This window comes from Dama dama, chromosome 31 (genome assembly GCF_033118175.1).
Source record: "Dama dama isolate Ldn47 chromosome 31, ASM3311817v1, whole genome shotgun sequence".
Taxonomy (NCBI): Eukaryota; Metazoa; Chordata; class Mammalia; order Artiodactyla; family Cervidae; genus Dama; species Dama dama.
Genome location: NC_083711.1, coordinates 55819188 through 55845610, shown reverse-complemented (window position 1 = coordinate 55845610; position 26423 = coordinate 55819188). Strand labels below are relative to the sequence as shown.

Below are 26423 nucleotides of genomic sequence, written 5' to 3'. Positions count from 1 at the left end.
GAATTGGAAGCTAAAACTGGTCATTTGAGCTCTTCACACCAAGGAAAAAAATGGCAGAAAAGTGGGATACTGTCTTGGCTGGGCCGATTGACCATGACTAATAAGACGATTTGCAATTACTGCTATATAACTAGGAGGAATATCATAGGAACTTAGTGGATCCCCTCCTTTTTTTTGATATGCTGCAGGTGAGGTTAATGGGGGACTATCTATAGGGAAGAGCACCGAGAACTGAAACAGCTCAAGAATCAAGGTTCAGGCCTCCCTGCTGGGGAGACAGCAGAGGGATGGGCCCAAGGGAAGATCACAGAATGAGTAACAGCAAGAAAGGAAGGCGTGAGTGTCAGCTCTGGCTTAGAGATAAGCGGCAGAAAGAGTGACCACAGGCTGTGCTGGGACCTAGACTAAAACGCCTTCTCTTCTATCCATGCTCTATGCAGTGTGTGCTGCTGGTAGTAAAGCATTTCTTTTGGACCATAGACTGAAACAGAATTTGAAGGGGAATATCATCTAAAGCAGAGCCACTCAAAGAAGGGGGTTCTGCAGGCTGGTGCCAGTCAGCGAGCTGTTTATTACTGGTTTGTAACACCAGAAGTATAGGAATACAGAATAAGTATTTAAAATTACTCTGTCAAATTGGTATCAAAATCTTTATGCCTATTGTATGTAATAATAAAAAAATCAAGGCTTGCATTTTATGTTCTTTCGAATTTCATTTTTCTAGAAATTCATTTTTATTACGTCTTCCCAATGAATTTGTCCATGACAGATTAGAAACAAAACTTTACTGTTCCTGTAACTACAGAGAGCTGAGAAGCACTGATTTTAATGAGCATTGGCTTTGTCAAATCTGTTACTGCTCCTGGGTGCAGCACCTGCTTAGGGGGAGAAGTCTGGTTCACAGAACTGTAGTCAGCATGCAGAGAGAAGGGCAGCAAATAGATACGGTTCCAGAAACAACTTGGAAGGTAACGACAGTTGGGAACTAGGATCATAAGTGAAGAGAACAATGGGGTCAAGGAATGTTGTTCGGTGTGTTTGTAGGCCTGGGAAAAGAGGGAAGGCAGGGGTGGCGGTGCATCCATGGAAGGGCTAGGGTCTAGAGAAAGATTAGAGGGGGCAGGGGTGAGACAAGGAGGAATTGCCAGAAGACAGGTTTGCTCAAGATGCAGATAGATGAGAGAACAGATACTTCTCAAGGAGAGTGGTAGCTAATCTTTGAAGAGTAGGGACTGAGGAGAAGCAGAACCATCCTTCCACAGTGAATCATGCTGGGCCTGGAACTCACCACCCGCACAGATGAGAACCTGGGCAAGGATGCCTCGCTTTGAAAAATCCTCTTAGGAGTGCTGGTTGGTATCTCCTTCTAGCTCTCTGCCTGGATTTGCCAGTGTCTATTGAACCCAGAAGCGTCCACAGAAGAATTCCTAGCTACGGAAACACAGGAATGAGTAGAGGCTGGCCTGCCAGTAAACGTGTGAACAGCAAATGAGAATCACCATCTGAGCAAAGAATGACGTGCTGGGCAGCTTTTCTGGCACCAGCTCCATCCTTCGCATAGGTCATGCTCCCATCAGGCAGACCTGCCAAGGTTCCAGCTTCCACAAGGTGACCTCACTCTTGGGATCCCATAGCATCAATTCCTTTCATCATAAAGGTAGCGTCCTCCTGTCTCCTAAGTTCCTCACTCTCTTCTATTTGATTTCCCTACTTTTCTATCACCTGGTTTCTGGGATTAAATACTCTCTGTTGTAAATACTTGAAATGGATGCTATTTTCCCAGAAAGACTGTGGATCAGATCAGTTCACACACTAGTCCCTGGGGTGTCTATAATTATCACATTTTCCTCTGAGTATATACCAGAAATGTCTATCCTTGACAACTTTTGGACTCCGAACATCCGCTCTTTGACCTCTTACTTGTAAAGGCTACCTAGAGTAGGAAAGCCCAATGGTAACCATCTGCATACTCTGTACCTTCAAAACAGTTGATCAAAAGCAATATCATATCCTTAGATATTTTCAAAGGCTTGAAAGATGTGCATGTGGATTGTTATTGTTTAGTCGCTAAGTTGTATCCAACTCTGCGACCCCATGGACTGTATTGTAGCCCGCCAGGCTCCTCTATCCGTGCGGTTTCCCAGGCAAGAATACTGGAATGGGTTGCCATTTCCTTCTCTGGAGAATCTTCCCGACCCAGGAATTGAAACTGTGTCTCCTGCATTGACAGGCAGATTATTTACCGCTGAGCCGCCAGGGAAGCCCATACGTGTAGACAGTCACACTTTATTTTCATCTAGCTCCCTAGTTTAGTCATTGCCAACATTGATAACAATTGAATTAAAAAAAAAATAACCAAAAAAAGTAAAAAACAAACAAAAAACTCCAAAAAACAAAAACTAGACTATAAGGGCTGGATCATCAATTTAATTCCTAAAAATTCCATGTGTGATTTGAGCCGAAGATTTCTGCTTGCCTGATATTTCCTGAGCCCTGATTACTGCACTGCCTTTGGATCTCTGACCACACCCACCTGGGCTGCAAACACTTGCCTTCAGCGTGATTCTTAACTCTGCTGAGTTTAGGGATCTCATTTTCATTGCATCTTCTCTGCAGTCTGGGCCTACAAAAACAGTTGCCAATGTGCATTTTTAAAGGACTCTGCAGCCTAGCTCAGCAATCTGTTTCTTAGGAAAGAAGATTTCTCTGAGCTCCAACCACAGAAAAAAATGAGAGGTAGGTAGGCCAGACACATACATATTCAAACTAATTTTTTTTTTTTCTTTTTGGTTTTTGTAGACTTTGACAGCAAAGAACACCCAAGAATGATAAAGAGGAAGGCATTCAATGTTACCTAGTGTAGGACAGTACTCAGCAATGGTTTGCACTCACCAGGCCATCAAACTTGAAATTAAAGCTGGCTACGTAGGCTAGCTCATTGAATACAGACTACCTGGTGAGGACTGCTGCAATGATTTCAGCAGATCTGAATTTCTTAAATTTCCTCTGAAAATGTTTTCTTTACTATATCCTCTAAGGCATGTATGTGCTGAATTTAAATTACTTTGTGTTACTCAGAGAACAATGGTGAAAAGAGAGATAAGGTGTTGGACCATGTAGGGGTGCCAGATAAAATATAGGACACCCAGTGAAACTTGAATTTACATAAACAGCTAATAATATTTCAGTACAAGCATGTCTGAGACAATATTCGGGACATACTCATACTCATGCTTAGCCGCTCAGTCATATCCGACTCTTTGTGACCCCATGGACTGTAGCCCACCAGGCTCTGCTGTCCACAGGATTCTCTAGGCAAGAATGCTGCAGTGGGTTGCCATTTTTTCCTCCAGGGGAGCTTACGAACCCAGGGATCAGACTTGTGTCTCCAACCTCTCCTGCACTGGCAGGCGGATTCTTTACCACTAGCGCCACCTGGGAAGCCTCACTCATATTAAAACAAGTCATTTATTGATTATCTGGAATTTAGATTGAACTGGGAGTCTTGTGTTTCTGTTTGTCAATTCTGGCAACTGTACCGTGGGGGCAGCTGGCATTCGCTTCTTCTCATATGAAGACAACTTGGCTGCTTTGGCAGGGGCGCACACACACACAGAAGTGGTTAAGAACTAAGGCCAGAGAGTGAGGCTGCCTACATTTGAATCGCATCACTTCCACCTAATGACTCTGATCTTGGACCAGAGCCAGCAACATAATTTGAGCAGTCAGCGTGCCTCATCAGTCTCCACTATCTTAATTTTGGCAACAGCTTCCCAGACACTCAGCAGTACCCCCAAGGAGATGCCCAGTTGCCTGAGGGGGAGAGGTTAGTGAGACATTTGGCAACCTCTTATCTTGAGGTTTCACACTTCTGTCCCAGATCATAGAAAGGCGCTTCCCTGCCTTTCATCCCAGTAAAGGCCCATGGCTAATTCCAAATACTACCTTTCTCTAGGTGTCTGTTGTATGCAAGCCACCATCAGGATCAGTCAGGGGTTTGTTTTTGGCAGCAACAGAAAGGAACCCAGGATAACAAGCAAAGCATGGTTTTGAAGGGAAGGAGTTAAAGTTGCTCACATGATTCAAGCAAGGGCTGCACAAACCAGCTTCAGGAAGGACAGGAGTAGGAGCAGTGAGATGTCAAAACCCAGCTGCAGAAGCCTGAGGTCACTGCCCCAGGTCCCTACTTGAGATGAGCCCCACTTTTCCACCTCTGTCAGGTTTCCAAGTCATTTGGGTGCTCTGCTGAATCCGGGTGTTCTACTCCCGGGTCAGAAGGATATGGCAGAAGGACAGAGAACGATGACACAGCCAGAGCCCCCGAGGAGGTGGATGTGAGCTGAGCGCACATCCTAGTGGGCACCCACTGTAAGCCCTGCCCCAGAACCCCATCAGGATTCCATTAGAATAATCGGTGATGCTCAAAATACTCCAGCCAGGCTTCAATAGTACATGAACCGAAAACTTCCAGATGTTAAAGCTGCATTTAGAAAAGGCAGAGGAACCACAGATCAAACTGCCAACAACCACTGGATCATAGAAAAAGCAAGAGAGTTCCAGAAAAATATCTACTTCTGCTTCATTGACTACACTAAAGCCTTTGACTGTGTGGATCACAACAAACTGGAAAATTCTGGAAGAGATGGGAATATCAGACCACCTGACCTGCCTCCTGAGAAATCTGTATGCAGGTCAAGAAGCAACAGTTAGAACCAGACATGGAACAACAGACTGGTTCCAAATAGGAAAAGGAGTACATCAAGGCTGTATATTGTCACCCTGCTTATTTAACGTATATACAGAGCACATCATGAGAAACACTGGGCTGGAAGAAGCACAAGCTGGAATCTAGATTGCCAGGAGAAATATCAATAACCTCAGATACACAGATGGCACCACCCTTATGGCAGAAAGCAAAGAGGAACTAAACAGCCTCTTAATGAAACTGAAAGAGGAGGGTGAAAAAGATGGCTTAAAAACTCAACATTCAAAAAACTAAGATCATGACATCTGGCCCCATCACTTCATGGCAAATAGATGGGGAAACAATGGAAACAGTGACAGACTTTATTTTGGGGGCTCCAAAATCACTGCAGATGGTAACTGCAGCCATGAAATTAAAAGATGCTTGCTCCTTGGAAGAAAAGCTATGACAAACCTAGACAGCATATCAAAAAGTAGAGACATTACTGACAAAGGTCTGTCTAGTCAAAGCTATAGTTTTTCCAGTAGTCATGTATGGGTGTGAGAGTTGGACTATAAAGAAAGCTGAGTGCCAAAGAACTGACGCTTTTGAACTGTGATGTTGGAGAAGACTCTTGAGAGTCCCTTGGACTGCAAGGAGATCAAACCAGTCAATCCTAAGGGAAATCAGTCCTGAATATTCATTGGAAGCTGAAACTGAAGCTGAAGCTGAAACTGAACTGAACTGAAACTGAAGCTGAAACTACAATCTTTGACCTCTGATGCCAAGAACTGCCTCATTGTAAAAGACCCTGATGCTCTTTTCAACTGAAGATTGAAGATTGGGAAAGATTGAAGGCAGGAGGAGGGGATGACAGAGGATGAGATCGTTGGATGGCATCATGGACTCAATGGACATGAGTTTGAGCAAGCTCTGGGAGTTGATGTTGGATAGGGAAGTCTGGCATACTGCAGTCCATGGGGTTGCAAAGAGTCAGACATGACTGAGTGACTGAACTGATAATAATCATAGATATAACAGATGTATGGACAAACTTTCTGTTACAGTGAAGAAATTGAAACAATCTAAATGTCCAATCAAGGGAAGATCAGAATAATAATATGGAGAAATAAAATACAGTATATAAAGGCACCTTGTTTTCAGATGATTTTAAATGCTGGATTGATATTTCACGTCATAGGAAGCTCGCCTATGAAATTTATAATGCGAGTCAGGATTTTACCGTGATTCGTCTCTGTTTTCTGATTTCAAAAATCTTCCCAATAAAAAGAAGCTCTGTGAAATGATAAGTAAAAATAATGCATAACCCGACGCTAGACGCCTCCCCCCTACCCATTCCAGAGATTGACTCACTGTATCTGGAGTGAAGGTAAACATTTTCACAAACACCCCAGAGAGTTCCACCTCAGGTTGCACAGAAACCACACTTGAGAATAATGTTTTCGATGTTAGTGGAAGATACTGTTTGAAGGTTATCCTTCCAATGACTAGGGTCTCCAGGCTTGAAATATTCTGAAAAACTCTGAGAGCTCATTTCTTCTGCTAGCAGTCCTTGCCACTGTGTCATTTCACTGATAGCATCTTGCCCTCCTTGGGGATCTTCTTCCCAATTCACAATATGAGGAGAGCTGGAGGGAGGTGCCACCCATCTGGCCCTTGCCTTTCACAGAGAGGGGCCTGTATTAGGTCCTAGACTGCATAACAAATGCCGCACATCTCATAGCTTAGAACAACACGCTTGTATTAACCACAATCACAATAGCTTAAGGGAATTTTGTGCTCAGGGTGTCACCCGGCTGCGATCAAGGTTGTCAGCCGGGGCTGCTATCTCATCTGAGGCCTGTGGTCACTTTCCAAGATCACTGACTGTCCGTGGAATCTGGTTCCTTGCAGCTGCAGTGCTGAGGACCCCCCACCATTCCCTGGCACCCGCTCCTCTCCACCACAGGACTGAGGCTTCAGGGCCAGCAGGACGCTACGTTCCTGAGCCTCTGCTAAAGGACTCACTGCTTAGGGTCAGGCCCACTCAGAATTCTGTCTCTTGGTTACCGCAAAATCAACTGCAAATCAAGAAAAATCAACTTTGTCAGGGAGTGTATTCTCATCAAGGCTGTGACTATAAAATCACGTTCACAGATGCAGTCCACATTCACAGGGAATCCTATAGAGTGTGTATACCAGCAAGCAAAAATCCTGGGGCCATCGGAGAGTTTGACCCCTGTGAGAGCTGGCCTTTGAATGGCCCTCATATCCCACAGACTCTCATATCCCACATTGGACCGGCACAGGTCTGTGTAACCAATAGAATACTGCGGAAATGATATGTTCCTAACCGGGTTATAGAAGAGCTGTGTCCTCCAGTTTGGTTTCTCCTGCTCCTTGATTGTTCACCCTAGGGGAAGCCAGCTGTCACGATGTATGAGAAACCTCTGTGGAGACAAGTAAGTCATTTCACGTGACAAGTAAATGACTCTCCCAACCAGCAACCACAGGAATGAGCCTGGAAGCAGTTTCTCCAGCTTCTTCAGATGCCTGCAGCCCTGGCCAACATTTTACATCTTAACTGCAATCCAATGGGAGATCTGGAGCCAGAAACATCCAGCTAAGCCGCTTCTGGGCTTCCCTTGTGGCTCAGCTGGTAAAGAATCTTCCTGCAATGCGGGAGACCTGGGTTCGATCCCTGGGTTGGGAAGATCCCCTGGAGAAGGGAAGGGCTACCCACTCCAGTATTCTGGCCTGGAGAATTCCATGGACTATAGTCCATGGGGTCACAAAGAGTCGGACACGACTGAGTGATTTTCACTTTCAAGCTGCTTCCAGATTTTTCACTCTCAGAAACTGTGCGAGATGATAAATGTTTGTTGTTTTAAGCTGCTGAGTTGGGGGATTATTTATTATGCATCAGTAGGTAACCAATGCAACACTTGCCCCAGGCCTGCCTAATCTAGAGGGAGAAACACACCTGTGTTCCTCTTCTCTAATAACACAGGAAAAGCACATATGCAGCAGGAGTTAAAAAGCCCAAAAAAGAGAGGGGCAGAGAGCAAAGGTAGGGTGGATGGTGCAAGGGCAACTGTGGTATCTTTTCAGCCTCTGGATTCAGTCAGCTTTAATTTAGTCTCATGCCTATTATTCTCAATATTATAAGCCAGTGAATTCTTTCTCCCAGCTTTAAGTTCAGAGCCTTCCAAAGTACATTTAGTCCTACTGAAAATATTTTGGTCCTCTGTCCATCAAATAAATAAGCAAAAATTTATACTGATATGCAATGCAGTCAGCCCAAAGGCCATAATTTGTTCCTCTTCCCCATCTCTTGATGGCTGTGATTAGGCTGAAATCTGGTTTCTGTCACTTGCAACTAGGAGGAGTTCTGATTCCAAAGCCCTCTGTAGGATTAGTTCATGTGTCGCTGTGGTTGTTTTCTTATTGCATCTTTCCCTCGAAGGTCATATTGGCTGGCCCCGGATCATATGTTAGGTCAGGCTCTTCAGGTTCCTTGAAAATAGGTTCTGTTTTCTTGTGTTTCTAAGAAAGTTCCTATGGCATTTTCTCCCAGGGAAGCCAGAGCATGCTGAGAGTCTAGCAATCTGACTAAATGATCTACATTTATCCAGGATAAATTTCCTCTATAGTGTATGGCATCATGCTTCCTAACTTAGCTAATCAAACACTCTCTGGGTACCAAGCCAACTGTTCATGCTGAAGCAGGCTGAGCAGTCATTGTGAAAAGAAACACAATAAACAAATCCCACGCATGAATCGAGCAGATTCTGAGTTCTGAGCGGCAGTTTCTCCATCTAGTCTCACTGCAAAGGGGTCTACAGAGGCCACACAGTTAACCCACCATTCATTCCGCTTCCTCCCAGCTCTGAACCGCAGCAGTGAGCTCACATGGAATGAGACCTCCTTAGTGAGCCCCCTCACCCACAGAACAAGCCTACTGTGATTTTCTTCTAGACACCAGCACTGCTGCCAAAATAACAGGTAATGCATTTTAAATTGAAATTTATAATCATTAAACAAAGTCAAGAGGCCCAGTCCTAACTGCCCTTCCCCACATAATTCCTAATTTTGTCATCTCCTAGAATAATAGAGTAGTATCGGCTCTAAATTCACATCAACAGCATTATTTCGTACCCAATCAATTTCTTCAACTTAGCCTAGTGACCATTCATAAAACCTGCCCTTAGAAAAACTTAAGTAATTCTGTTAACAGTGTTGCCATTTGGTTCAATAAATTCAGCATCCAGGAACTGAGTAAAAGGAGCTCAGAGAAATTGGTACTAATAGTACCCGGCAGTTTTTCCCCTAAAGAAAGTTTTCTATCACATTGGTTAGGATCAGGGACTCTAGAATTAGGTTACTTGGGTTCAGAGCTCAGGTTTTCCATTTAAAGCCATGTATCATTGGCCAAATTACCCAACTCCTCTTTGTCCAATTTTACATCTATAACACAGGGATAATGGTAATATACATCCTGGAATCATTTTTATAAGAACTATTTAATGCTATTCAAAAACATTTATAATACTACCTGGCACACAGCTAAGTATTAAACAAACAGCCAGCAGAGATAATACTAAAATCTGATTGTTTATCTCCCAACTTACCACAGAAGATACTTCAGCATCATTCAAAAGAAGTGTCACCATTGCATCTTGTGTAGCATTTGTACTCTTCTACATGCTGTGGATGAAATCAGATTAAGGTTATTTCAGAGTATTGGTATCCCCATATGACTAAAAAAAAAAAGAAAGAAAAACACCACAAATCTTCTTTTCCGGAAGATATTATCCCAAGCTGAAAATAATTTCTACAACATTTTTGCAAATACAGTTTCTGGCACACAATAAAAAATAACTAGGCACTCAGAGACAAGAAAATAAACAGCAAACAGAACTCACAAGTACCTTAAAGATTGGAATTTTTAGAGCTGTTAAAATAACCATACTTACTTAGATTAAGGAGATAGGACAAGATAGAGAATATTGGTAGAGGGTTGAAAACCATAAACAGAAATCACAAGAACTGGAAAATAATAATCAAAATTAGAGACAATTTAATAAATTGATTTAACACCCATTTAGATAGCCAAAAGGAATTAGTAGCCTGGATACTGATTAGCTTGAAAGAACTATCCCAAATGAAGCAAAGAGAAACAAAAGAGTGAGATTAGAAAGGAAGAAACTGAAGATACAGTGAGAAGGTACCATATAACCGGAATTCTAGGGAGGAGAAAAGAATGGGGAAGAAGAATTATTTGAAGAGATAATGGATAAAAATTTTCCAAAAAATGAAAGACATTAATATACAGACTTAGAAGTCTAAACAATTCTAAACAGAATAAAGAGAAAAACACCAGGGACACAACTGTGAAATTTTAAAAACCAAAGAAAAAGTTCTAAAGCAGCTGGATGTAAACAAAGGCAGACTGCCTTCAAAGGAACAACAATTAGGTAGATAGCTAACTTTTAATAGAGTTAATAGAAACCAGAAAACACAAAATAATGTGTTCAAAATAGTAAAAAACTCCCAACCTAGAATTAGAAGTTTAGCAAAATAATATTTCAGTAGGAGTGAAATAAATAATTTTAAGACACACAAATCAGAATTTGTAGCTAGTAGATCTGTACTAAGAGATACTAAAGACATGCTTTGCAGCAGAAGGGAAATAGTACCAGGAGACCCAGATTTAGAATGGAATGAAGAGCAATGAAAACATGAATTTAAACAAGTAAACTGATAATGATGATAAAGACAGTGATGATAGTGTTCAAAATATAAGCAGAACTAAAAGACATAACAATAATGGCTTAAAAGTTTAGGTTGGTGGTGGTTTAATCACTAAGTCGTGTCTGACTCTTGCAATCCCTGTCAGGCTCCTCTGTCCATGGGATTCTCCAGGCAAGAATACTGGAATGGGTTGCCATTTCCTTCTCCAGGGGATCTCCCTGACCCAGGAATCCAAGCCAGGTCAACTGCATTGCAGGCGATAATTTACCAACTGAGCTATGAGGGAAGCCCCAAGACGGAGGGGCTAATCAGAGGGGATTCAAACATTGATATAGCTAAAAGGAGCCTCAGGTTCTTGCCTTTCCCATGAGGAAGGTAAATACCAATGAATCTAAGGATTTGAAAAACAAAAATGTGGGGGAGGAGCCAAGATTGCAGAGGAATAGGAAGGGGAGACCACTTTCTCCCCTACAAATTCATTGAAAGAACAACTGAACGCTGAGCAAACTTCACAAAACAACGTCTGATTGCTAGCTGAGGACATCAGGCGCCCAGAAAAGCAGCCCATCATCTTCGAAAGGAGGTGGGACAAAATACAAAAGATAAAAAGAGAGACAAAAGAGCTAGGGACGGAGACCCGTCCCGGGAAGGGAGTCGTAATAGAGGAAGTTTCCAAACACCAGGAAACCCTCACACTGGCGGGTCTGGGGGAAGTTTTCCAATCTCGGAGGGCAACCTAACTGGGAGGAAAAATAAATAAAACACACAGATTACTTGTCTAAAAGCAACTCCCAGCAGAAAAGTACCCCAGACGCCTGCATCCGCCACCAGCAAGTGGGGGCGGAACGGAGAGGAGCGGGCAGCAGTGCTCAGGGTAAGGACCGGGCCTGAGTGCCCTGAGGGCAATCGGAGGGAGCTAACATGAGATAGCAACTTAAACAGTGGGATAGCAAAAGAGAGAGAGAAAATTAACCGGCCCGAACACACTGCCGGCCGTTCGCAGAACAAAGGGTCTGAGCAAGTCCAGAGAAGAGCTAGCCAGCTGCAGACCGGCCCAGCCCCGCCAGAGGCAGAAGGCAGGCGGGAGGGGAAAGGGGCAGGTTCGGCCCCAAAGATGGCACCCCCACCAAACTGCAAACAGGCCTCCAGTTTCTAACCAAACACTTCCTGAGATTCTGGATGGTCGACATCCGCCTGGAGGGTCGTGGCTAAACACAGGGTGCACACACCCAACCGGCGCAGGCGGGGACTGGGGCTGGGGATGCGGAGGGCAGAGGGTGCACGCACCCAACCGGCGCGGGCGGGGACTGAGACTGGGACCGCAGAGGGGAGAAGGCGCGCCGCACCCAGGGAGAGTGCGCCCGTCAAGCTCCTGGCTGCCTGAGCCGCTCCGGCAGGGAAGGCACAAAACTCAGGCACAACCAAGTCTGCGCTTTTGTGGAGTACCCAAAAACTGGAACCGCACACAACACAGGGCCCGCTCCACATAGAGCAACCAGGAGCCTGAGCAGCGCAGACGGGGAAAGCAGCGCCCCTCCCTCCCCGCAGCGCAACGGAACTAGCTACCTGAACAAGAGACCACCTCTGCCCGCCTGTGTCAGGGCGGAAATTAGACACTGAAGAGACCGGCAAACAGAAGCCAAATAAACAAAGGGAACCGCTTCAGAAGGGACCGGTGCAACAGATTAAAATCCCTGTAGGTCACACCGACTACACCGGAAGGGGCCTGTAGATATCGAGACGTGTAAGCTGGAACGAGGAGCTATCTGAAACTGAGCCGAACCCACACTGACCGCAACAGCTCCAGAGAAAGTCCTAGATATAATTTTACTTTTTTCTCTTTTATTTTCTTTTAAAATTCCCTATTACTCCCCCATTACTCCTTAACTTTTATTTTCATATATTTTTACGATTTTTTTAATTAGGAAAAAAATTTTTTTTCTTGTTTTTTTCTTCTCTCTTATTTTCTTAAAAGAAATTACTGTTACTCCTCTACTACTCCTTAATTTTCATTTTCATTTCACTATAACCTTGAAAAAAAAGAGAGAAGCCCTATTTTTAAGCCAAACTTCATATATATTTGTAAAATTTTTTGTGTTTTTGTTTTTAATATTGTATTTTTAAGAGTCTAACCTCTACTCTAGATTTTTAATTTTTGTTTTTCAGTATATGATATAAATTGTGGACATTTAAGAATCCAGTATTCACTTCCCATTTTTATTCAGGAGTGTGTTGATTATTCTCTCCCAATCTTGACTCTCTGTTTTCTACCTCAGAACACCTCTATTTCCTCCCTTCCCCTTCTCTTCCCAATCCAGTTCTGTGAACCTTTGTGGGTGTCTGGGCAACGGAGAACACTCTGGGAACAGAGAACTGTGTAGATCTGTCTCTCTCCTCTTGAGTCCCCCTTTTTCTCCTCCTGCTCATCTCTATCTCCCTCCTCCCTCTCCTCTTCTTCATGTAACTCTGTGAATGTCTCTGGGTGTCCCTAACGGGGGAGAATCTTTTAGCCATTAACCTAGAAGTTTTCTTATCAGTGCTGTATAGTTGGAGAAGTCCTGAGACTACAGGAAGAATAAAACTGAAATCCAGAGGCAGGAGACTTAAGCCCCAAACCTGAGAACACCAGAAAACTCCTGACTACACGGAACATTAAGTAATAAGAGACCACCCAAAAGCCTCCATGCCTACACTGAAACCAAGCACCACCCAAGAGCCAATAAGTTTCAGAGCAAGACATACCATGCAAATTCTCCAGCAACACAGGAACATAGCCCTGAGTGTCAACATACAGGCTGCCCAAGGTCACACCTAACACATAGACCCCTCTCAAAACTCACTACTGGACACCCCATTGCACTCCAGAGAGAAGAAATCCAGCTCCACTCACCAGAACACCGACGCAAGCTTCCCTAACCGGGAAACCTTGACAAGCCAATCGTCCAACCCCACTCACTGGGTGAAACCTCCACAATAAAAAGGAACCACAGGCCACCAGAATACAGAAAGGCCACTCCAGACACAGCAATCTAAACAAGATGAAAAGGCAGAGAAATACCCAACAGGTAAAGGAACATGAAAAATGCCCACCAAGTCAAACAAAAGAGGAGGAGATAGGGAATCTACCTGAAAAAGAATTTAGAATAATGATAATAAAAATGATCCAAAATCTTGAAAACAAAATGGAGTTACAGATAAATAGCTTGGAGACAAAGATTGAAAAGATGCAAGAAATGTTTAATAAAGACCTAGAAGAAATAAAAAAGAGTCAATTAAAAATGAATAATGCAATGAATGAGATCAAAAACACTGGAGGGAACCAAGAGTAGAATAACGGAGACAGAAGGTAGGATAAGTGAGGTAGAAGATAAAATGGTGGAAATAAATGAAGCAGAGAGGAAAAAAGAAAAAAGAATCAAAAGAAACGAGGACAACCTCAGGGACTTCTGGGACAATGTGAAACGCCCCAACATTTGAATCATAGGAGTCCCAGAAGAAGAAGACAAAAAGAAAGGCCATGAGAAAATACTTGAGGAGATAATAGCTGAAAACTTCCCTAAAATGGGGAAGGAAATAGCCACCCAAGTCCAAGAAACCCAGAAAGTCCCAAACAGGATAAACCCAAGGCGAAACACCCCAAGACACATATTAATCAAATTAACAAAGATCAAACACAAAGAACAAATATTAAAAGCAGCAAGGGAGAAACAACAAATAACACACAAGGGGATTCCCATAAGGATAACAGCTGATCTATCAATAGAAACCCTCCAGGCCAGAAGGGAATGGCAGGACACAGTTAAAGTAATGAAAGAGAATAACCTACAACCTAGATTACTGTACCCAGCAAGGATCTCATTCAGATGTGAAGGAGAATTTAAAAGCTTTACAGACAAGCAAAAGCTGGGAGAATTCAGCACCACCAAACCAGCTCTTCAACAAATGCTAAAAGAACTTCTCCAGACAGGAAATGCAGAAAGGTTGTATAAACGTGAATCCCAAACAACAAAGTAAATGGCAACGGGACCATACCTATCAATAATTACCCTAAATGTAAATGGGTTGAATGCCCCAACCAAAAGACAAAGATTGGCTGAATGGATACAAAAACAAGACCCCTATATTTGCTGTCTACAAGAGACCCACCTCAAAACAAGGGACACATACAGACTAAAAGTGAAGGGCTGGAAAAAAATATTTCATGCAAACGGAGACCAAAAGAAAGCAGGAGTCGCAATACTCATATCAGATAAAATAGACTTTAAAATAAAGGCTGTGAAAAGAGACAAAGAAGGACACTACATAATGATCAAAGGATCAATCAAAGAAGAAGATATAACAATTATAAATATATATGCACCCAACATAGGAGCACCGCAATATGTAAGGCAAACGCTAACGAGTATGAAAGAGGAAATTAATAGTAACACAATAATAGTGGGAGACTTTAATACCCCACTCACACCTATGGATAGATCAACTAAACAGAAAATTAACAAGGAAACACAAACCTTAAATGACACAATGGTCCAGCTAGACCTAATTGATATCTATAGGACATTTCACCCCAAAACAATCAATTTCACCTTTTTCTCAAGTGCACATGGAACCTTCTCCAGAATAGATCACATCCTGGGCCATAAATCTAGCCTTGGTAAATTCAAAATAATTGAAATCATTCTAGTCATCTTTTCTGACCACAGTGCAGTAAGATTAGATCTCAATTACAGGAAAAAAAATTATTAAAAATTCAAACATATGGAGGCTAAATAACACACTTCTGAATAACCAACAAATCATAGAAGAAATCAAAAAAGAAATCAAAATATGCATGGAAATGAATGAAAATGAAACCACAACAACGCAAAACCTATGAGACACAGTAAAAGCAGTGCTAAGGGGAAGGTTCATAGCATTACAGGCTTACCTCAAGAAACAAGAAAAAACCCAAATAAATAACCTAACTCTACACCTAAAGCAACTAGAGAAGGAAGAAATGAAGAACCCCATGGTTAGCAGAAGGAAAGAAATCTTAAAAATTAGGGCAGAAATAAATGCAAAAGAAACAAAAGAGACCATAGCAAAAATCAACAAAGCTAAAAGCTGGTTTTTTGAAAAAATAAGCAAAATTGACAAACCACTAGCAAGACTCATTAAGAAACAAAGGATGGGGAATACATGTAAATCCATGGCTGATTCATGTCAATGTATGACAAAAACCACTACAATACTGTAAAGTAATTAGCCTCCAACTAACAAAAATAATTGAAAAAAAATTAAATAAAATTTAAGAACCAAAAGAAAAACAGAAATGTATGTCATAATTTTATGGTTAACCAGTTTACCAGTTACCAGACTGTGTAACTTTCAAGGTCGTAAAGAAAAAAAGGAGGAATAAATTTTTGAGAAATCTGAAAGAAGAAGCTCTTAGAGAGGAAAAAATAAAATATAAAATAAAATAAATGAGACAAACAGAAAGCGCTAAATATGCCAGACACAAAACAATTCCCGTAGAATCAAGAATTTTAAGTCATTGCTAAGCTTGCATGATTTAAATTGCCAGATATTCTAACCCAGGCAAAAAATTCTAAACACGCAAACCTAAACTATAAGGTTTAAGGCTTTATACTTAGGTACTAAAAGTAAAGGAAAGAGAAGGATATCATAAAAGTTTGGGAGAGGCTTCCTTTGAGGGAGAGAGATGTTAGTGACTTGGAGGGAACATGAAGGGTTAGGAATGTCTGACTGCTTGGCTAGAAAGGGGGTGGTTCCCTGATGGGTGTTTGTTCTCTGCTGATTCAGTTAAATATGCGTGTGTTTGTGTACTTCTCTGTATTTATTCTATTTCTACAAAAAATTATAAAAGTATAAGGGAGATCTAAATATGCTGATATGGTATAATCTTCAGAAATACACAGTTAAAATAAGGCGTAGAACAGCATACACATTATGATCTTGTTAGCATAGAAAAGCTCACATACTATATACATGATTATATTCACAGTATATACTTGATTCACAGAATATACTTGATTATATTCACACTGATCAGTTTTCAAGACATAAATAGTAAATTTAATATGGCCTATTGCCTCTAAGAGGGGAAAATAGACTCTGGGGAAGTTTATGGAAGAAAGAGGCTAATTTTCATCTATATGCTTTTATTGTGAATATAACTTGTTTTTTTTTAATAAAGTTCTTTTCTTACCAACCTATAAATCAAATGTGAAGCCAAAACAAGCTTACCATTTGATGAGGTCATTATTTTCAAATTAACAACTGCATTTTGAAATCTTAATTTAAATCTGCAACATATAACCAAGAATTTTAAATTGTTGCTCAATTTGTTCAAAAGATGGGTCAAATTTTCATAACCACGAAGGGAAGAAATGTGGCTTTCATTTTAAAAAGACATCTATGAATTGATTATCTTTCCACTTCTCCCACACAAATAGAGTAGAGATAGGTATAGATAATTCATTTACATTTCAGCTTGTTTCTAGACTGTTGATAGAAGCCTTCTATCTGTATTACAATGGAGTACTACTAAGAACAAAAAGCAAACTTAGGGTAAACTGAATGGCTGAATTTAAGAATCTGCCATAAATCATGACACTCTAGGTTTTTAGTCATATGAACACAGGACCTGATCAGAATCCAATAATATGAATAATCTGAGTTATCAGAGCAACTAGAGCTAAATGCAGAATACATTTCAGGAATTCAGCAACAAATGAAAAGAAAATGCCTCCTGTCTACAAGTCTGAAGAAGTGAGCTCCCCGGGATTTCTGGGTTAAAAAAGCAGTTGAACACATGTTTCTAATTTTATTTTTTACCTCCTTAGGTCAATAAAAATTTAGGGAAGGAATTTTTTTTTAAAGAGTAAAATATAAATCAGAAAAACAGGAGAGAGAAAAATGTCACCAAATTTGGAAGCTAGAGAAAGCTGGACAAGTATTAACTTAAAACACCCAAGAAATCTAATCTCTAGCTAGTACTGGAAATGTGTGCAGGCCAGAGAATTTACACCACAATGTGCCTAATGGCATGTTGTTGTTTAGTCCTGTGACCCTGTGGATTGCAGCATGCCAGGCTTCCCTGTCCTCCACTATTTGCAAGAGTCTGCTCAAACTCATGTCCATTGAGCTGATGATGCCATCCAATCACCCCGTCCTGTCATCCTCTTCTCTTTTTGCCTTCAGTCTTTCCCAGCATCAGAGTCTTTTCTAATGAGTTGGCTTTTCTCATCAGGTGGCCAAAGTATTGGAACTTCAGCTTCAGTATCAGTCCTTCCAATGAATATTCAGGGTTGACTTCCTTTAGGATGGGCTGGTTTGATTTGCTTGCTGTCTAAGGGACTCTCAAGAGCCTTCTCCAGCACCACAACCCACACCACAACCCAAAGGCATAGGCACTATCTCTGAGACTAATGGGAAAAGAAAGACTAGTTTCTGTGAAAGCTATTTCCTGTAGTCATCCAACGCAGTTTGACCGTATCCTCTCTGTTATGGACTACATGTTTGCATCCCTTCAAAACTCATATGCTGAAACCCTAATACCCAGTGAAATGGTATTGGGAGAGAGGGCCCTCCAGATGGGATTAGCATCCTTATGAGAAGACAGCTTGTTTCTCTCTCTGCTCTCCACCATGTGAGGACATACTGAGAAGACAGCCAGCTACAAATCAGGAAGTGGGCCCTCACCAGACGCTGGATCTGCAAGCACCTTGATCTTGGACTTTCTAGCCTCCAGAACCATAAGAAATAAATGTTCACTATTTAAACCACCTTCTGGTTTTCAGTCGCTCAGTTGTGTCCAACTCTTTGCAACCCCATGAACTGCAGCACACCAGGCCTCCCTGTCCATCACCATCTCCTGGAGCTTGCTCAAACTCATGTCCATTGAGTTGGTGATGCCATCCAACCATTTCATCCTCTATCATCCCCTTCTCCTCCTGCCCTCAATCTTTCTCAGCATCAGGGTCTTTCCAGTGAGTCAGCTCTTTGTATCAGCTGGCTAAAGTATTGGAGTTTCAGCTTCAGCATCAGTCCTTCCAATGAACACCCAGGACTGATCTCCTTTAGGATGGACTGGTTGGATCTCCTTGCAGTCCAAGGGACTCTCAAGGGTCTTCTCTAACACCACAGTTCAAAAACATCAATTCTTCGGCACTCAGCTTTCTTTATAGTCCAACCCTCACATCCAATACAGGACCACTGGAAAAACCATAGCCTTGACTATATGGACCTTTATTGGTAAAGTAATGTCTGTGCTTTTTAATATGCAGTCTAGGTTTGTCATAGCTTTTCTTCCAAGAAGCAAGTGTCTTTTATTTTCATGTCTGCAGTCACTGTCCTTGGGCAGTGATTTTGGAGCCCAAGAAAATAAAGTCTGTCACTCTTTCCACTGTTTCCTCATCTATGTGCCATGAAGTAATGGGAATGGATGCCATGATTTTAGTTTTTTGAATGTTGAGTTTTAAGCAACCTTTTTCACTCTCCTCTTTCACTTTCATCAAGAGGCTCTTTAATTCCTCTTTGTTGTCTGCCATAAGGGTGGTGTCATCTGAATATCTGAGGTTATTGATATTTTTCCTGGCAATCAATTCCAGCTTGTGCTTCATTCAGCAGAACATTTCTCATGATGTACTCTGCACATATGTTAAATAAGCAAGGGTGAGAGTATACACCCTTAATGTACTCCTTTCCCAATTTGGAACCAGTCTGTTGTTCCATGTCCAGTTCTAACTGTTGTTTCTTGACCTGCATACAGTTTCTCAGGAGGCAGGTCAGGTGGTCTAGTATTCCCATCTCTTGAAGAATTTTCTGCAGTTTGTTGTGATCCACACAGTCAAAGGCTTTAGCATAGTCAATGAAGCAGAAATAGGTGTTTTTCTGGAATTCTCTTGCTTTTACTATGAAATAATTCATAAGAAATAAGTGTTCACTATTTAAGCCACCTAGCCCATGGTAATTTACCATAGCAACCCAAGTACACTAAGACAGCCCCCCAGTTAACAGGTGGGATGTTTAAATTGATACCATGCATATATTTCTCACTCATGAAACTTTCTGGGCAGAGCAGGACAGCACCCAAGCTGGTCTGGAATTAGCTTGAGTGTCTTGAGAGTGAGGGTGAGTAGCCTTGGTGTTTATGAAAGAATTCACTCTTGGAGTGGTCTGAACTTCCCTCTAGTGGCAAGGAAAGGAGTACCTAGGCTTTTTTTTTTTTTTATCAGCTTGCCCAAATAGGGAGCAGAAGAGGAAGAAATGAACTACAGCTTGAAACCTCTCAGCAATCAGAAATTTAAAAATATATGGAGTCAGACCCTATTACTCTATTTGAGAAGTTAAACCTTCCAGATTCTCTCCTCTACTCCACTTTGCTAAGCAACAGCCCCTCCCAAGAGCAATCTGGAAGCTTGTTCTCTGGGAAAATAAAAGCAAGATGTCTGGAGGGATGATCTATCTTGGCACAGACTATGTTGGGGCTGCTGGGAGGAGGGCAAGAGGGAGTCCATCTGGAAGATTGTCAGGCATCTTACAGCAGGATGTGAACTGGGCCTGAATCCCGCTAACCATCCTTAAAGAAAAACCAGGAGCCCCGCTCCTCACAGATGGCAAACAAAGATTGGAAGTAGAGGTCAGGTTGTCTCAGATTAATAATAGTGCCTGCACCTGCATGTTGTAACTGTTAATTCTTCCACATTTGCATGTTGTAAAACTAATGGATGTGAGAGTTGGACTGTAAAAAAAGCTGAGAGCAGAAGAATTGAGGCTTTTGAACTGTGGTGTTGGAGAAGACTCTTGAGAGTCCCTTGGACCGCAAGGAGATCCAACCAGTCCATCCTAAAGGAGATCAGTCCTGGGTGTTCATTGGAAGGACTGATGCTGAAGCTGAAACTCCAGTACTTCGGCCACTTGATGTGAAGAGCTGACTCATTTGAAAAGTCCTTGATTCTGGGAAAGATTGAGGGCAGGAGGAGAAGAGGACGACAGAGGATGAAATGGTTGGATGGCATCATCGACTCGATGGACATGGGTTTGAGTAAGCTCCCGGAGTTGGTGATGGGCAGGGAGGCCTAGCATGCTGCGATTCATGGGGTCGCAGAGTCAGACACGACTGAGCGACTGAACTGAACTGAACCAGTCCTGTAGTGGAGGTGTGTGTGGGGTGTAAAACCAAGTCCTCTGAACCCATCAGGGCCGTTGTTGGGAACCGATCCCCCTTGGGCCCACTGGCCTAACAGACTGTACTGCACGGTCTGGAGTGTCCTCTGAGCTGTGTTTTGTGACCCTGGATTCTACAACAATTAGAGCTGCATAATGGTTAGCATCAAGTGTCCAGTGTATGCCTAACGCTGACTACAGAGATCCTTCCCCACCCCCAATCTATATCATTCTATAGTGAACTCAGTCGATAAGCTTGGCCCATAGTTCAAGCGCTCAGAGACTCAGACGAGCTTTTTAGATCCCTCCATTCTTAACATTAAGCAGAAATTTAGGTATCGCCTGATATCTGAGGAAAGCTTCCACCATGAAAGACAGAAATTAAAAACAAAAACTGATCTCCATCATAAAAAGACATCTTGAAGTAAATAAGTAATGCAGGATGGGAAGGAATCTACAAACCAAATGAAATAAAATTATCATCATCCTCAGAAAAATACGAAAATTCCACAAAAAAGGAACAGGGTGCCATAAAAATTTAGGAGAACAGACAAGAGCTTAGAACCAAAAACAGAAATGAAGTCATTAGGTTAGAAGAATAAGTAGGGGAAATTTACAAAACAGAGCAAAAAGACAGAAAGAGGCAGAAAAGGAAAAAGAAAAACTAGATGACAACCCCAGAAAATTGATGGGGGAAGAAAAAGAGGAAACAGAAAACAAACCAAAATTATTCATGAAAATTTCCCAGTAAATCCCTCTTCATCCCCTACCCCTTATCTTGCCCTGTTTCCCTTCTCTCTCCTCACTGGTAACCCCTAGTTTGTTCTATCTGTGAGTCTCTCTGTTTTGTTATATGCATTTGTTTTATTTTTTAGATTCCATATATAAGTGATGGGTGCATGCTCAGTCATGTCCAACCCTTTGCAATCCCGTAGAGACTGTAGCCCACCAGGCTCCTCTGTCCATGAAACTTTCCAAGCAAGAATGCTGGAGTAGCTCGCCATTTCCTATTCCAGACATCGTAAATCAACAACAAAAAAAAACTTTCTCAAAACAGTAGAAAGTAAACTGCTCTTACTGAAAAAAATCTTACTGAATACAAGTAGTAGATGAAAATTGGAAAAGGAAGTGGGAACCCAGTCCAGTATTCAACACCTACACAAAGATACCTCAAGTTTCAAAACACTAGAGGAAAAGAGGATTCTATCAACTTCTAGGGAGAAAAAGCTGATCAGAGGGATAAGGAATTATAATGACTTTGGACTTCACAACAGCATCACTGCAAGCAAAAAGAAAATGGAGTTATATCCAGAATCCCAAAGGAAAATAACTTGTAACCTGTAATTATAAACTCTGAAACTTTCTGAGGGTGGAATGATGGTCTCAAAAAATACATTTACTACCCACTCTGTTTCTCAAGAAGCTACGGGAAATGTGTTCCATCAGAATGAAAGTATAAACCAAGAGAAAACAAGACACAGTACAGAACAAATGAGAGTTCCAAACAGAAGAGGGATGAAGGAAATCCTTGGAGGACAGTGAACAGACATCCCAAATGCTAGCTGGAAACGAGATCAGACTGGGGCGCAATCAGGTGGACAAGAGTCCACAGAGACACGCTGCCGGATGTATGGCCACGATCCCTACTGCTTTGGTGTGGTCTTTAAAAATTATCTATCCAGGGCACCTGGATAGATGCCCTGGAGAATCTGAGCAAGGTAAGAATGTGGTGATCTTGACAATTTGCTGATAAGTCTGCTCTTTCCTTCCGGCCATGCTGCCTATACTGACTGTGGACATGTATTTCATCCCACTGAAGTTTCCTGCTTCTACTTAGGTCTGAGAGCTGAAAGAAGGCCATGGTGAGCAGAGAAGCAAGAAACCCAGGGCAATCCACCTCACTCCCACAGGTCAGATGTCTAGCACCTGTTTTATACTATAGCCCTTCCAAATTCACAGACTATGGTGAGCCTCAGATTTCCCAGAACTCATGCATGGCCTTCTCCCACTGCCTAACCCAGAAGGTGCTCTTGTAAACTCCCAGGAAGCGGAAGTCTAAGAGCAAGAGACTACTGCGTTTATCTTGCCTTGGATTCTCTCACACAACTAGCTTTGTATTTACCCCATGTGGGAAGGGGAGGCATGGTGAGGAAGGTTTCAAAAGGTTTCAACGTGACAAACACAGGAGCATTTTAAATTCTAATTTGTAACCCAGGTGGAAGATTCAGAGGTATTTTGTTGCTGCTATTTTTCAGATTAAACATTTACTTTATACACGCAGAGAAGAAAGGATAAAGAAATGTCTACTCACACAGTAATGGAGGGACTATAAATTAGAACTAACTTCCTGGATGACTGTTTGGCAATGAATATCAGAAATCTGAAAGCTGTATGTGTTTTTTGACCCAATAATTCTACTTCCAAAAATATTCTATGAAAAGATGGACTATGTTCCAAGGTATACACAAAGGCTTTGCTAAATGAGAAACTAACAGTTGAAAATGAGGAATCCAAAACACCAACTCATGTAGAACTGATTAAAATAAGTGGGATATTTGTGCAATTCACCACTATGCAGTCATTAAATATGACACATTTACTGACTTACTGACATGGGTAAAGTTTACATTACACTGTGATTAGTTTAAAATAATTAAGCATGTGGGCTTCCCAAATCGTGCTAGTGGTAAAGAATGCGCCTGCCAATGCAGGAGAGACAAGAGACGCGGTTTGATCCCTGGGTTGGAAAGATGCCTTGGAGTAGGAAATGGCAGCCTACTCCAGTATTCTTGCCTGAAGAATCCCAATGTACAGAGGAACCTGGCGGGTGATAGTTTATGGGGCCGCAAAGAATTGGACACGACTGAGTACACTGTTTAAAATAATTAAGCATAGACCATATACTATGTGCATGCATTGGTTTTAATCTACTCCCCAGGGATGGTTCGTTAATAATTTGAGTTACCCTGTTCAGTGCAGGCACTCCGGGTGCCTGTGCATCAGAAGCAGCTACTGCCAGGGCCTCAACGATAACTAACTCCATCCGCACTGCAGGACATGCCAACTAACATGAGAGATGCTGAAGATATTTATTCATTGGTGAAAGGTACAAGAATATCTGCTGTTGCATAAACAGGAGGGTAACAGAAGCCTATGCCTACAAGAGCAGTTAGCACTAGAATTTTTCAGTGTCTGCCTCTGATAAACATGTCAGGCAAGAGACTTTGAGGACCTACAGGACCAGAGCTCCAGTACTTCACCAGACTTGCAGGAACAGGTTTTGTGACTCTTTATGGTCATTTGCTAAATATCTGTATGAGTTTGAGGACTTCTAAGAAGCAGATGCCAAAAGAGGATTATTACAGATTTACTTGGGGGGCCCACCCACGAAGGCAAAGCGAGGAGAGCTGGAGAAGGAAGAGGAGACCCGATGATGATGAAGTTCTGACACTTGTGCAGAAGAGAGGGAAGGCGGGCTGGGTGGGAAAAGTTTCCGATTATAGTGGGGTTCCAAGAAAGCCTTAAATATTAACCAGTCTGATGCGAAGTTCTTATGCTAGCCATCCACCTGGGAAGTCACCCGTGTCTGTGTTAATAACCCCAGCTGTGCTCCGTGACTGGGAGCAGCCAGGGGAAGCATGACGGTGGCAGATCCAGAGGGGCAGCAGCTGGCACCGCCGGGCAATCACGACCCCCCACCAGGAGGAGACCTGAGGGTTCTCACGGCTGCCACAGTACGTGCAGCAGAATTCAGACAAGACAGAGACTGTGAGTGCCACAATGGACAACTAGAAAAAGAAATCTGATGGTTATAAAAAGGCCAAATGTGCTGAAATCTGTGAACATAGTTAGATGCGTGTATGTGTGGTTTCAAGGTAACCATAGCATGGTCCCACTCTTTATTTTAAAGTCAATTACTGATACATCATATGAGGGGGTTTTCTAAAGTATTTTATTAACTATCACTAGAATTCCTTTAGGGACTTTGCTATCTTCCCATCCAGGTCCTCGGCTCTTAAATCCCACATGTAACCATCTTACCAAGGCCTTTTCCTATGGCACAGTGAGTAAGAAACAGGAGTTTTTGGTGTGGGAGGTGTGCAGAAGAAAAATGCTAGGAAACAGAGAAAGCAAAATATTAATGAGGTGGTCAGAGGTCAGAGGACTTGGGGCTGCCTGGTGAGTGACCCTGTGTGTCTTCTGGAGAAAGAGGAAAAGAGGCTGTATGCCCAGGGAAGATGGGAAAATCTACAAGATGGAGAAAGAAAGTATAACCAAGGCTGACCAAGTCCCGGAGCGATCCCAGAGATCTCAGGACACGTCCTGAACTTCCTCCATGACCTAGGGGTGCAGCAGCAGTAGAAGCTAATCTGATGTAGATCATAAGAGGCAGGGTCAGCACAGCTGACATCTTAGTTAAACATATACACAGACACAGAATATATGTGAGTAGAAAACATTTGACAACCTGAATAAAATGCTAGTATTGTTGCTTTACAGGACAGGGTTATGAATGACTTTTTTTTCTCATGTCTATTTTCTAACTGTTTACAATGAACATGAGTTTGTATAATACAAAGAAAAACATTCTGGGAAAAAATAATTAGAGTAATTATTTATTTCCAGCAATTAGACTGAATACTAGAAAAGTCACGTCATTGTTTTCTGCACAGTGGCCAACATAATTGGTCAATTATAAAGGAACTCCACAGAACAGGTTTTATTTACCCTGTAATCTATGGATGCATTTTATAGTAAAGCCATCCTGTGAGGCATATTTAGGAGATCATATGAATGAAAGTAAACATTTTAGTTAAGATTTATCTTCCCATGGCTATTGATGACACATAGCTATACCCTCTCCAAAAAGCTTTGAAACAGAACCATCTCTACTCTACTTTATAATGAGGACTTAAGAAAAATCCTGCTCCAATAAGGACTAAATTCCAAGCTGACTACAGTTAAAGCTAACACTTTTCACAAGAAGCAACCTCCTTGGGTTACAGGCCACCCTACCCTCTCAGGGACATGACTCATCAGGATTCTTTTGATAAACTGACATACTATTTATGTAAAATGATAATGTACCTTTATGTATATATGTAAATATACATAAAAGTATATTTATGCAAAATATATTTATGTAATTTAAATGTAATTTTATATTTATGTAATTTTTTAAAAGTATATTTACATAAAAAAGTACCTATCTCAATGACTGGGACAGGAAGATATCCCCTTGTTTCCTTACTGCTACTTATATATCCACTTGTTGGCTTAATTTCTAAAATCTCTAACTCCATCATTAATTATCATCAACTAGTACTTTCAGTTCAGTCCCTCAGTCAATGTCCAACTCTTTGCGACCCCATGGACTGCAGCAAGCCAGGTTTCCCTGTCCATCACCAACTCCTGGATTTTAGACCTATATAGACATGAACTTCTTATTGCAAAATTCAGACTTAAATTGAAGAAAGTAGGGAAAACCACTAAGAATACTGCAGTCAGTTGCCATGCACTCCAGGGGATCTTCCCAAACCAGGGATCAAACCCAGGTCTCCCGGATTGCAGGCAGATTCTTTACCATCTGAGCTACCAGGGAAGCCCAAGAATACTGGAGTGGGTAGCCAGTCTCTTCTCCAGCAGATCTTCCCAACCCAGGAATCAAACCAGGGTCTCCTGCATTACAGGTGGATTCTTTACCAGCTGAGCTACCAGGGAAGCCCAGGCCACTCAGATATAACCTAAATTAAATCTCTTATGATTATAGAGTGGAAGTGACAAATAGATTCAAGGGAAGATCTGTAAGTTCTTC

General features: G+C 41.9%; 1 protein-coding gene across 21 annotated transcripts in view; it reads right to left on the bottom strand.

Annotated features, from left to right (window-relative positions):
- Positions 1-26423, bottom strand: part of HHLA2 (HHLA2 member of B7 family) — a 112101-nt gene that overhangs the window by 41268 nt on the left and 44410 nt on the right. For 18 of the 21 annotated variants that reach the window (XM_061134333.1, XM_061134335.1, XM_061134334.1 and 15 more), the window contains one exon: positions 9316-9391. The gene's annotated coding sequence lies outside the window, so the exon portion shown is untranslated. Of the gene's footprint in view, positions 1-5837; positions 5974-7038; positions 7135-9315; positions 9392-26423 lie in introns of those variants that run through there. The other 3 variants (XM_061134322.1, XM_061134324.1, XM_061134323.1) reach the window with 2 other exon arrangements.